This window comes from Triticum aestivum, chromosome 4B (assembly GCF_018294505.1).
Source record: "Triticum aestivum cultivar Chinese Spring chromosome 4B, IWGSC CS RefSeq v2.1, whole genome shotgun sequence".
Classification (NCBI taxonomy): Eukaryota; Viridiplantae; Streptophyta; class Magnoliopsida; order Poales; family Poaceae; genus Triticum; species Triticum aestivum.
In genome coordinates this window covers 136,791,414-136,803,514 of record NC_057804.1, presented here as the reverse complement: position 1 = coordinate 136,803,514, position 12,101 = coordinate 136,791,414, and positions in this window count along the sequence as shown.

Below are 12,101 nucleotides of genomic sequence, written 5' to 3'. Positions count from 1 at the left end.
ACGCTTATCTTGCGCATTTTGGAGTATCCACTTTCACTTGTCTATGAACTGTATAGGCAACCCAGTAGTACTTTACCATGGACGCGACTATTCGAATAGACCATGTTAACCCTGCAGGGTGTACTTCTTCACACACGCTCTCGTCACTTACCGCCATGTACACGTCATGTATGTCGGCAACCTTCAAGCGGAAGCCTGGCGAGGGTGTCGGCCATGACCTGACTAACCACGCAAGACCCTAGTCTAGGTTTATCGCCTATTCGGGTTCCATCCACAAGGAGATCCGGCTAGGGTTTCACTCACAACCCCAAACATTGTGTACAGGGTTCCCAAGCCCACCAAATGGGCGACGCTTGGTACACCCGGCCATGGTGCCTAGTCTGTCCCAAGCCCACTTGTACGGGTGCCACTTGGTAGACTACTAACACAACCTACAAACACCAGAAACTAGTTGCAACTCCTGGACAGAGATCGAGTTGATTAATAAGTCGAGAGAGCTTGGAGTGCCCGGAGCCCAATGTGTGGTAGTAACTGTCTTGGATCACAGACACATAAATCAGTTCCTGAGGACGGTTTCAATGAGATAACCCACCATGTACTCCTACATGGCCTCTCACCGCTACCTTTACCAAATCGTGTTCACACACTTAGCTCTCAAAAGTAAGACATGTTCACCACATTCCAATTCATCCATGATGAATCATACCTGACTCAACTCTAAGCAGTAGCAGGCATGACAAACAAGCATGAATGAGTAGACACATCATGGCTCAAACAACCCCTACTCATGCTAGTGGGTTTCAACTATTTACTGTGGCAAAGACAGGTCATGCAGAGGAAAGGGGTTCAATTACCGCAACATGTAACAGTTGAATCATTGTTGTTCTAATGCGGTAAAATAGATAAGAAGCGAGAGAGTGGGATTGTATCGGAATGAACATGGGGGTTTTGCTTGTCTGTCACTTCTGAAGATAGTAAAGCTCTTCATCGAAGTCATCGATCACATCGTCGGAACAACGTTTACTGAGAGGGGACAAACACCGGCAAACAAGAGGGAAAACAATCAATGCAATACAACAACATGATGCATGATCATGACATGGAAGAATCTTATGATTTGCAATAATGCATCTAGCAATAATTTAAATGAAGTCCATATGAACCAAGGGTTCATGTGCAAACTCCATATTAAGCATTTAAAATGCCATTATCATGTTTTCACTTATACAGTGGCATAAGTTGGTTGAACATGCATGAAAGTAGCATAAATGGATAGATTGGATTTTTCTAATAATTTTTCATATATAAATTATTACATTTGGAGTCATGGTTTAATTTCTATGATTTTTAGAAGTTTTAGGCAATTTTTGAAAATAATAAATCATTTCTGATTTATTTAAAATCCAGAAAAGCTTTTATGACATCAGCATGATATCAACACCGTGTCAGCAGGTCAACACAGTCATCCAGGTCAAACCTGACAAGTGGGACCCACTGGTCAATGTCCCATGCTACTAACAGTGTTAATTAGTGTTAAAACCCAGCTAAACCTAAATTAGCTAGTGGCAGGGCCCACATGTCAGCGATCCTAGGTGGGGATTAGGTTGGTGTTAACTGGCGATTAGCCGGGGTTTAGGCCGCCGGTGAGGCCAGATGCGGCGGAGGTCGTAGGAAATCCTCCTCCGCGACCTTTCGAGCGGCGGAGGGGATCTACGTGAAGCGCAGGCTCGTGTGCTTCTAACGCAGCAAGCGGCGTCTGCTGGGATGCGCTGAAACGACGCCAGCAAAGAGGAGTGCGGCGGTCGGAGCACCGGGTAGAGTGGGTGCGGGCTGCATCTCGCGTTCGAGCGAACGGAGAGAATGGGCGGTAGCTACGAGGCAGTAGAAGCTCGACCACATTCTCAGACGTGATGTTGGCCCACCATAACAATGACGGCGACAACCGCGGCGGCCGAAGCTTACAGGCAGGACGGTGAGGTCACCTAGCGGACGAGCACGACCAAGGAAGTAGGGGGGAAACAAAGACAAAGCTCAATGGGGGTCGATGCGCAGATCAATGGGCTTGGGGAGGCATCAGAGTCGGCGAATCGACAAACGGCATCCGGCGGCCGTGCATGGAGAAGACATGTCGATGGCGAGGTAGCAAGGTGTCCGGAGACGCATGGCTTGATGAAGAGGTAGCAGGGGACAAGGCGGAGCCAATGGACATGTTGGTTGGTCGAGGGACGGACGGTGGCCACGCGAGCAAAGAACAATGGCGTAGAGCTCTGCTTGGTGGCTGCGTGCAAGAGAAACAGAGAAGGGGAGAGAGGGCAGCGAGTGAGGGGAAGGGGAGAGAGGTTGCTGGGTGTCTTCGGCGAGGAATAGATCGAGGGAGGGGCAAGCAGAAGGTGGCCATTGTGGTGGCCGCGGGCGCTCACCTGTGGGCACACAGCTGCCTGCTTCGGGGCGAGGGGGAGGTAGATGACAGGAGGAGGAGGTGGGCTGGGCCAGATGGGCTGCCTCCCCCTCACCCTCGCCCCAAAGCAGGCAGCTGAGTGCCTGCACGCAAGCTCCCGCGGCCACCACAGCAGCCACCTCCTGCTTCCCCTCTTGATAACCCACAAGTATAGGGGATCGAAACAGTTTTCGAGGGTAGAGTATTCAACCCAAATTTATTGATTCGACACAAGGGGAGCCAAAGAATATTCTCAAGTATTAGCAGGTGAGTTGTCAATTCAACTACACCTGAAAGACTTAATATCTGCAGCAAAGTATTTAGTAGCAAAGTAGTATAGAAGTAACGGTGACGGTGGCAAAAGTAATATTAGCAGTTTTGTACCAATCATAATAGTGGCAACGAAGAAGTAACTTAGCAAAGATCAATATGTGAAAATCTCATAGACAATGGATCAATGATGGATAATCATGTCGGATGTAATTCATCATGCAACAATTATAACATAGGGTGACACAGAACTAGCTCCAGTTCATCAATGTAATGTATGCATGTATTCCGAATATAGCCATACATGCTTATGAAAAAGAACTTGCATGACATCTTCTGTCCTACCCTCCCGTGGCAGCGGGGTCCTAATGGAAACCAAGGGATATTAAGGCCTCCTTTTAATAGAGTACCGGACCAAAGCATTAGCACTTAGTGAATGCATGAACTCCTCAAACTATGGTCATCACTGGGAAGTGCCCGACTGTTATCACTCCGGGGTTTGCCGGATCATAACACGTAGTAGGTGACTATAACTTGCAAGATAGGATCAAGAACTCACATATATTCATGAAAACATAATAGGTTCAGATCTGAAAGCATGGCACTCGGGCCCTAGTGAAAAGCATTAAGCATGGCAAAGTCACAGCAACATCAATCTTAGAACATAATGGATACTAGGGACCAAACCCTAACAAAACTAACTCGATTACATGGTAAATATCATCCAACCCATCACCGTCCAGCAAGCCTATGATCAGATTACTCATGCACGGCGGTGAGCATCATGAAATTGGTGATGGAGGATAGTTGATGATGATGATGGCGACGGATTCCCCTCTCCGGAGCCCCAAACGGACTCCAGATCAGCCCTCCCGAGGAAGAACAAGGCTTGGCGGGGGCTCCGTATCGTAAAACGCGATGAATCCTTCTCTCTGATTTTTTTCTCCCCGAACGTGAATATATAGAGTTGGCATTGAGGTCGGTGGAGGTCCAGGGGACCCACAAGGCAGGGGTGAGCCCTAGGGGCGCCCTGCACCCTGTGGACTGGGTGTGGGCCCCCTTCTATTCATTCTTTCGCCAATATTTTTTATTAATTCCAAAACGTGACTCCGTGAAGTTTCAGGTCATTTTGATAACTTTAATTTCTACACAAAAATAACACCACGGCAATTCTGCTGAAAACAGCGTCAGTCCGGGTTAGTTCTATTCAAATCATGCAAGTTAGACTCGAGAACAAGGGCAAAAGTGTTTGGAAAATCAGATACGTTGGAGATGTATCAACTCCCCCAAGCTTAAACATTTGCTTGCCCTCAAGCAATTAAATTGAAAAACTGAAAGTGATAAAGAAAAACTTTTACAAACTCTGTTTGATCTTGTTGTTGCAAATATGTAAAGCCAGCATTCAAGTTTTCAGCAAAGATCATGAACTAACCACATTCACAATAACATTTAGGTCTCACATTTACTCATATCAATGGCATAATCAACTAGCGAGCAATAAGAATAAATCTCGGAAGACAACACCTTCTCAAAATCATTCAAAGGAGGATACCACCCTACCATACCACATCACAACCATTTTAATAGCATGTTGGCCCGCAAGGTAAACCATTATAAACTCCTAGCTAATTAAGCATGCCATGAATAACTATAATCTCTAATCTTCATTGCAAACATGTTTCACTCATAATGGGCTGAATCAGGAACGATGAACTAATCATATTTACAAAAACAAGATAGGTCGAGTTCATACCAGCTTTTGTCATCTCAATCATTTCATCATATATCGTCATTATTGCCTTTCACGTGCACGACCGAACGGTGTGGATAATAATAATAATAGTGCACGTGCATTGGACTAAGCTAGAATCTGGAAACATTTAATTCAAAGGAGAAGACAAGGTAATATGGGCTCTTGGTTAGATCAACAATAATGCACATGAGAGCCACTCATCATTTTCATCGTGGTCTTCTCCTCTCGACCCCCAAAGAAAAGAAAATAATTTCAAAGAAACAGAAAAATTATTTACACGGGAAAGCTCCCAACAAGCAAAAGAAGAATGGGAAATCTTTTTGGAATTTCTTTTAATACTACTACTACTAGCATGGAAAGTAATAAGCTATCTAAAAGATATAACTATTTTTTTGGTTTTTCTCAAAGTTTTTCAAACACACAAGAAGAAATCAAGAACATAAAATAAACTAGCATGGATACTAAAATGAAAAAGTATGAACACCGACAACTAGAATGAGTGTGTGAACATGAATGTAATGTCGGTGGGAAATACGTACTCCCCCAAGCTTAGGCTTTTGGCCTAAGTTGGTCTAAGCCCACGGCTGGCCTGGAGGATATCCAAAGTTGTAGTCGGGGTTGTACTGAGATGCATCAGCTACTTCCTGTAGAGCTGTAGCCTAGAGGCAAGCAACCTCCATCTTCCTCTCATATTCATTTGCCTCCTCTTTGGTTATAAAATATCTCCCATTTGCCTGAAAGTTAAAGATAGTAGGAGCAGGAAGAGTAATATGGACAACACGTCGTCTATCAAAGATTAGTCGGTACTGGAGGGACTGTTCGTTCCTCTCAAGAAACTGGTGGTGAACCATAGCATTATAATCTAGAAAAGCAGGTGGCAACTTAATATCATTTTCATTTATGGATACACCAAGATAATCAGCTAAGTGAGTTGCATAAATTCCACCAAATAAATATCCATTTTTAGCATTAAGATGTAACCTCCGTGCAACAATGGCCCCAAGTTATATCGTTTGTCACCTAGCACCACACTCTTGAGGACACTAAGATCTGGGACGCAAATGTGGCAAGGCTCATCCTTACCGTTAATGCATCTACCTATAAAGAGAGAAAAGTAATGTATGGAAGGGAACTAAATGCTCCCTATGGTAGCTGGTGTGATATCTCTAGTTTCTCCCAAAGTGATATTAGCAATAAAATCATTATATTCAGATTTGCGAGGTTCACTAAAGATACCCCACTGTGGGATTTTGCAAGAAGTGTTAAACTCTTCAATGTCCATTGTATATGATTTATCATAGAGGTCAAGTATAACAGTGTGAGTGTTGCGCTTAGATGAGAAGTTAAACCTCCGCACAAAGAATAAGTGAGGTGATAATATTGGCAGCACTTATCTGATACAAAGTCCTCTAGATCAGCATTACGCACATACCCATCAAATTCATCCTTGAAGCCAGCTTGGATCATAAATTCATCCGACGACCATTCACAAGGCCGCACTGGAGCTTTTCTTCGTGGTTCAAGGTTCGACTCACGTATCGCGACCCTTGGTGCTTGCTTCCTTGAAGAACCACCTTGGTACATTTTCCTAAACATTTTTCTTCCTCTAAAAAATTTGTGAAATTATTAGTGACTCAAAATAAAAGTGAACCAAACTCAACAAGATTGATAGCAACTACTCCCACAAGTACCTAGAGGCTATATCATGCATTAAAACAACTTTGGACCATATAAATTTGACATGCAAGCTCAAGAACAGGGTCACCTCAGCAGCAAAAAATTGCAATAAATAAAGCTCTAGAACAAAAACTAATTCGACCATTGGAGGAGTCACATACTGTAGAACAATCCCCCAAAGCAGTTTTGTGAATGGAGATTTGAGCAAGGAGATCAAAAATGGCAGAAAAACGAGCAAGAACACGGGTTTGAGCTATGGGATGATTTTTTCTGGAGGAAGATGAAGTGTGTGGGTGCTGGAATAAGTGGAGGGGCCACGTGGGACCCACGAGGCAGGAGGGCACGCCCAAGGGGGCGTGCCCTCCACCCTCGTGACCAAATGGTGGGTCCCCCGGTGTGTTCTAAGTGCCAGAAATTCTCAAATATTCTACAAAAAATCATACTCAATTTTCAGGGCATTTGGAGATCTTTTATTTTCGGGGTATTTTTTTATTGCACGAGTAATTTAGAAAACAAACAAAAAAGTACTATTTTTGCTTTATTTAAACTAAATGACAGAAAGTAAAAGGAGGGTATAGGGAGTTGTGCCTTCTAACTTCATCCATCTCATGCTCATCAAAAGGAATCCACTAACAAGGTTGATCAAGTCTTGTTAACAAACCTCTTTCGAATAACATGAGACCGGAGAATTTTTGAATAACACTAGGTTACCTCAACGGGGATATGCATGTCCCCCGCTGTCGGATATCGGGTTCCGGCAAAACCCTTAAGGTTCGAACTCTAGGGTGTGCATGAAGATTTCCTCCTATCGATTCACGCCCTCAGCCTCGCCGTGATCCCTAAACTAGATCGATGAACTCACAGCACAAGAGACACAAAGTTTATACTGGTTCGGGCCACCGTTGTGGTGTAATACCCTACTCTAGTGTGTGGTGGTGGATTGCCTCTTGGGTTGATGATCAACAGTACAAGGGAAGAACAGCCTCGCGAGGCGAGGTGTTCTTGTGCTTGGTGGGTGGTTCTGCTTGAGGCGGGATTCGATCTGATCGGCCAGGGGTCTCTCTGCCTTGGTGGTGGCTAGTCCTATTTATAGAGGCCCTGGTCCTCTTACCAAATATTGAGCGGGAAGGGATCCAACAACGGCCATTTTGAAAGGGGACATCTAGTACAAGTTATCCTGACTAAAGGTGGTCTTTGCCTGCTAAAGGCTCTGGTGATGATGCCGTCTTGGGCTCCACAGTGACCTCCGTCCTGCCGCTTTGGTGGTCTTGGTATCGTTGCATAGATATGGAAACCTTTTCTTGATGCCTCGGTACCTCGTGCCTGCGCTTGCCCCCTTGGCACCAAAGGGGAAACAAGGACACTACGCGGGCAGGCGCCCGCCTGGCCTTCATCGTCATGGCTTGCGTCATGGGCACCTCGCGAGGTACCCCTTGCCTTGATCTCTCCGCCTCCTCGCGAGCCTGCCTGAGGAGGCCACTCCTAAGGAGGCCTTGTGTCATCCGCCCCGTGAGGCTTGGCCCCTCGCGAGGGTCTTGAGCGCGTTGGTTGATGAAGATGGGTCGCACTTGGCCACCAATTGAGCCACGCCGCAGGCAGGCAAGTCTAGGGACCCCCATTCCCAGAACGCCGACAGTAGCCCCTAGGCCCAAGGCGTGCTCGGACTTGGCTTAGTGGCGAAGCTAAAGGGCAAGTGCGGAGCGCCGCGGGCCCCAACAGCCTGCGGCCTTGGTTGCCGTGTGGCGACTTGAATGGACGTGGGCATCTCCGCTTCTCCATGCTGCCTCGGCAACTACCCGACTGACAAAAAGCTAGCGGGGGCACGGCTTGTCTTCATTACTCTCCGTCCCTTGCTCCAGATCCCCTTCCTTGCTTCCTTCCTTCCGAAATCTCCAGATCCGCTCCACTCCTTCCCTTTCAGCGAGCCATGGCGCCCAACAAGGTCAAAGTCGATGCGCCGCCGACTTGGTATTCGCCGGCCCTGGACGCCCCCAATATGTCGGAGAAGAATCTCGCTGCTACGCGCCTTATGATGGCAGTGGAGGGCAGCGAGATGGGGGAGACCGAACTCCGGGTTGGCTCCGCTGAGCCGGAGGCTAAGGGGAGCACCTTCTACCCCTTCTTCATGAACGCCATCGTCGCCGGCCTAGTTCCTCCCTTCTCTGACTTCTTCTACACCATCCTCCTCCATTACAGGTTGCAGGCCCATCATCTCCATCCCAACTCTGTTCTCCTCTTGTCGATTTTCACCTATTACTGCAAGGCGCACATTGGGGTGATGCCCTCCGTGGCTCTGCTGCGCCACTTCTTCTCCCTCCGAATCAACGGCAAGCACACTTTGGCGTGCGCCAACTTCGTCGCGTATGCCAAGGCCAACGCGATCTCAAAGACCGGGAAGAGGGCCAACAACTTCTGGAGCCAGTGGGTCATGATGGATGCCAGATGCGTCCACCCTCGATTGGTGCTGCCGACGGAGATGCCCCAGCCTAACGAAGGGTGGTCTCGCGTGAAGCTTGTTGACGACCGGGTGAAGCTGGTTCTAGAGAAGGTGAACGCCGACCTAAAGCCAGGAAACGTGAAGGCAGCGAAGCTGACAGGGGCTGAGGGAGTTCCGGACTAGGGGGTATCCGGATAGCCGAATTATCATCATCGGCCGGACTCAAAGACTATGAAGATACAAGATTGAAGACTTCGTCCCATGTCCGGATGGGACTTTCCTTGGCGTGGAAGGCAAGCTTGGCGATATGGATATGTAGATTTCCTACCTTTGTAACCGACTCTGTGTAACCCTAGCCCGCTCCGGTGTCTATATAAACCGGATGGCCTTAGTCCATAGGACGAACAACAATCATACCATAGGCTAGCTTCTAGGGTTTAGCCTCCTTGATCTCGTGGTAGATCCACTCTTGTAACACACATCATCAATATTAATCAAGCAGGACGTAGGGTTTTACCTCCATCAAGAGGGCCCGAACCTGGGTAAAACATCGTGTCCCTTGTCTCCTGTTACCATCCGCCTAGACGCACAGTTCAGGGCCCCCTACCCGAGATCCGCCGGTTTTGACACCGACATTGGTGCTTTCATTGAGAGTTCCTCTGTGTCGTCACTGATAGGCTCGTTGGCTTCTCCGACCATCATCAATGACGCAGTCCAAGGTGAGACCTTTCTCCCTGGACAGATCTTCGTATTCGGTGGCTTCGCACTGCAGTCCAATTCGCTTGGCCATCTGGAGCAGATCGAAAGCTACGCCCTTGGCCGTCAGGTCAGATTTGGAAGTTTGAACTTCACGGCTGACATCCGCGGGGACTTGATCCTCAATGGATTCGAGACACAGCCGAGCGTGCCGCACTGTCACAGCAAGCATGATTTAGCTCTGCAGCCGGACAATGCCCTGGAGGCCGGACTCGAACCCGCTCCGATCTTCAATTCGGAGCCGGCTGCGCAGATCGAGGACGGATGGCTGGACACCGCCTCGGGGGCTGCAACCTCTATGATGATAGAGCCGAACACTGACTTTGTCCCTCATAAAGCTCGTGACTCCGAGGTGCCGGACTCCTTGCCGGACTCCGAACCCCCCGCGCCCTCCCCGATCGAATCCGATTGGGCGCCGATCATGGAATTCACCGCAGCGGACATCTTTCAACACTCACCTTTCGGCGACATCTTGAGTTCGCTAAAGTATCTCTCGTTATCAGGAGAGCCCTGGCCAGACTACGGTCAGGAAGGTTGGGATGCGGACGATGAAGAAATTCAAAGCCCGCCCACCACCCACTTGGTAGCCGCTATCGACGATCTAACCGACATGCTAGACTACGACCCCGAAGACATCGATGGTATAGATGACGATGCCGGAGACGACCAAGAACCAGCGCCTAACGGGCACTGGAAAGCCACCCCAGCTCACAACGTATACATGGTGGACACACCAAAAGGAAGCGACAATGAGGAAAAACGGGATGTGGCGAAGGACAACTCCCCCAACAAACAAACAAAGCGGCGACGCAAGCGTCGCCCGAAGACCGGCATCAATAAAAACGGCACCCATACGGACCCGGCCCTAGAGCAGGGCGAAGCAGTGGACGACGCACACGTCAGCAAGAAGCCAGCCGGACATGAACTGGACAAGCAACCCATCCCCGGCGAAGATGATCTCACATCACCAGAGCATATGAATCTTCATAAAAGGCTCGTCGCCACTGCAAGAAGTTTGAAGAAGCAAAAGCGGAAGCTCAAAGCAGCGGAGGACGCACTCAGAATGAGATGGAGCAAAGTACTCAACACCGCAGATAAATATGGCAGTAGTCACCAGACAAAGAGCTACCCGAAGCGCAAGCTGTTGCCCGAATTTGACGAGGAGGCCTTAGAGCCCCCGCAGTCAAAAAAGAAAGAAGCTGCCTCGCCGGATAGACGACCAGATGACAGGCCAAGAGCAACAAGGGGCGCCGCACACAAGCCGGCACATGATCAGCATAAAGATCCTCGGAAAAAGGATAACACGGCCAGGTCTATCTATGGGCCAAAAAAGAAGACTCCAGGAAGTAACACAACCAACCGAGCATTTGAAGACAGCGGCACACCCAAATATAGGGGCGCCGCACACCCACTATGTTTTACCGACGAGGTACTGGATCATGGATTTCCAATGGGATTCAAACCCATAAACATAGAGGCATACGATGGAACAACAGACCCCGGAGTCTGGATTGAGGATTATATCCTACACATACATATGGCAAGAGGAGACGATCTCCATGCCATAAAATACCTACTCCTCAAGCTCAAAGGGCCGGCTCGGCATTGGCTTAAAAGCCTCCCAGAAAATACGATTGGAAGTTGGGAAGAGCTTGAGGATGCGTTTCGAGAAAATTTTTAGGGGACTTATGTCCGGCCTCCGGATGCAGACGATTTAAGTCACATAACTCAACAGCCCGGAGAATCAGCACGCAAATTCTGGAACAGGTTCCTCACTAAAAAGAACCAAATAGTCGACTGTTCGGACGCTGAAGCCTTAGCAGCCTTTAAACACAATGTCCGAGACGAATGGCTCGCCAGACACCTCGGCCAGGAAAAACCAAGAACAATGGCCACACTAACAAGCCTCATGACACGCTTTTGCGCAGGGGAAGACAGCTGGTTGGCTAGGTGCAGCACCAGCGACCCGAGTACATCCGAAATCAAGGATGGAAATGGGAAATCACGACGCAGAAAAGATCAGCGCCGAAATAAGGAAAATGGCCCAAATAGTACGGCGGTAAACGCCGGATTCATAAGCTCTCGGCCGAACAATAAAACACTGCCCCTAAAGGACAACAGTGACGAGCTATCCAACCTAAATAAGATTCTGGACAGACTGTGCCAAATATATGGTACCTCCGGGAAGCCTGCAAACCATACCCACAGAGATTGTTGGGTCTTCAAGCAGTCCGGCCGACTTAACGCCGAACGCAAGGGGCTCGACACACCAAGTGAAAGTGACGAAACCCAAAAGCAGCGCTCCGCAAACCAAAAGACTTTCCCACTAGAAGTCAAAACAGTGAACTCACTTCATGTGATAACACGCAGCACGGCACCTGCTATACCAGGACACCGTCCGCAGACTGGGGATAGAACCCACCAAAATTCGCTATAGCAGCACTTCCTTCAAAGGAGTGACGCCAGGCCTTTTAAGCCAATTTTACAGGCTCTGTACCACTAGAGGTTGTGTTCGGTTCATCCGACGACCTCCGTCGCGAAAAGCTCACTCTCCATCGCCCTATTTAACAGTAGCCCTTAAGCACTACTGGGGCACGAAGCTTTCGCCTGCTTTAATGTAATACAACATTACGCGTCTCTTACGCTTAGAAATGCCCGGTCCACGTGGCATAATCTCATAACTCCGAGTGTCCCTCGACCACAGAGAATGTGCGACTGCTTCGACAGCCACACATTAATCAGACCTTGCAGGTCAAAGTCCCCCAAAAACA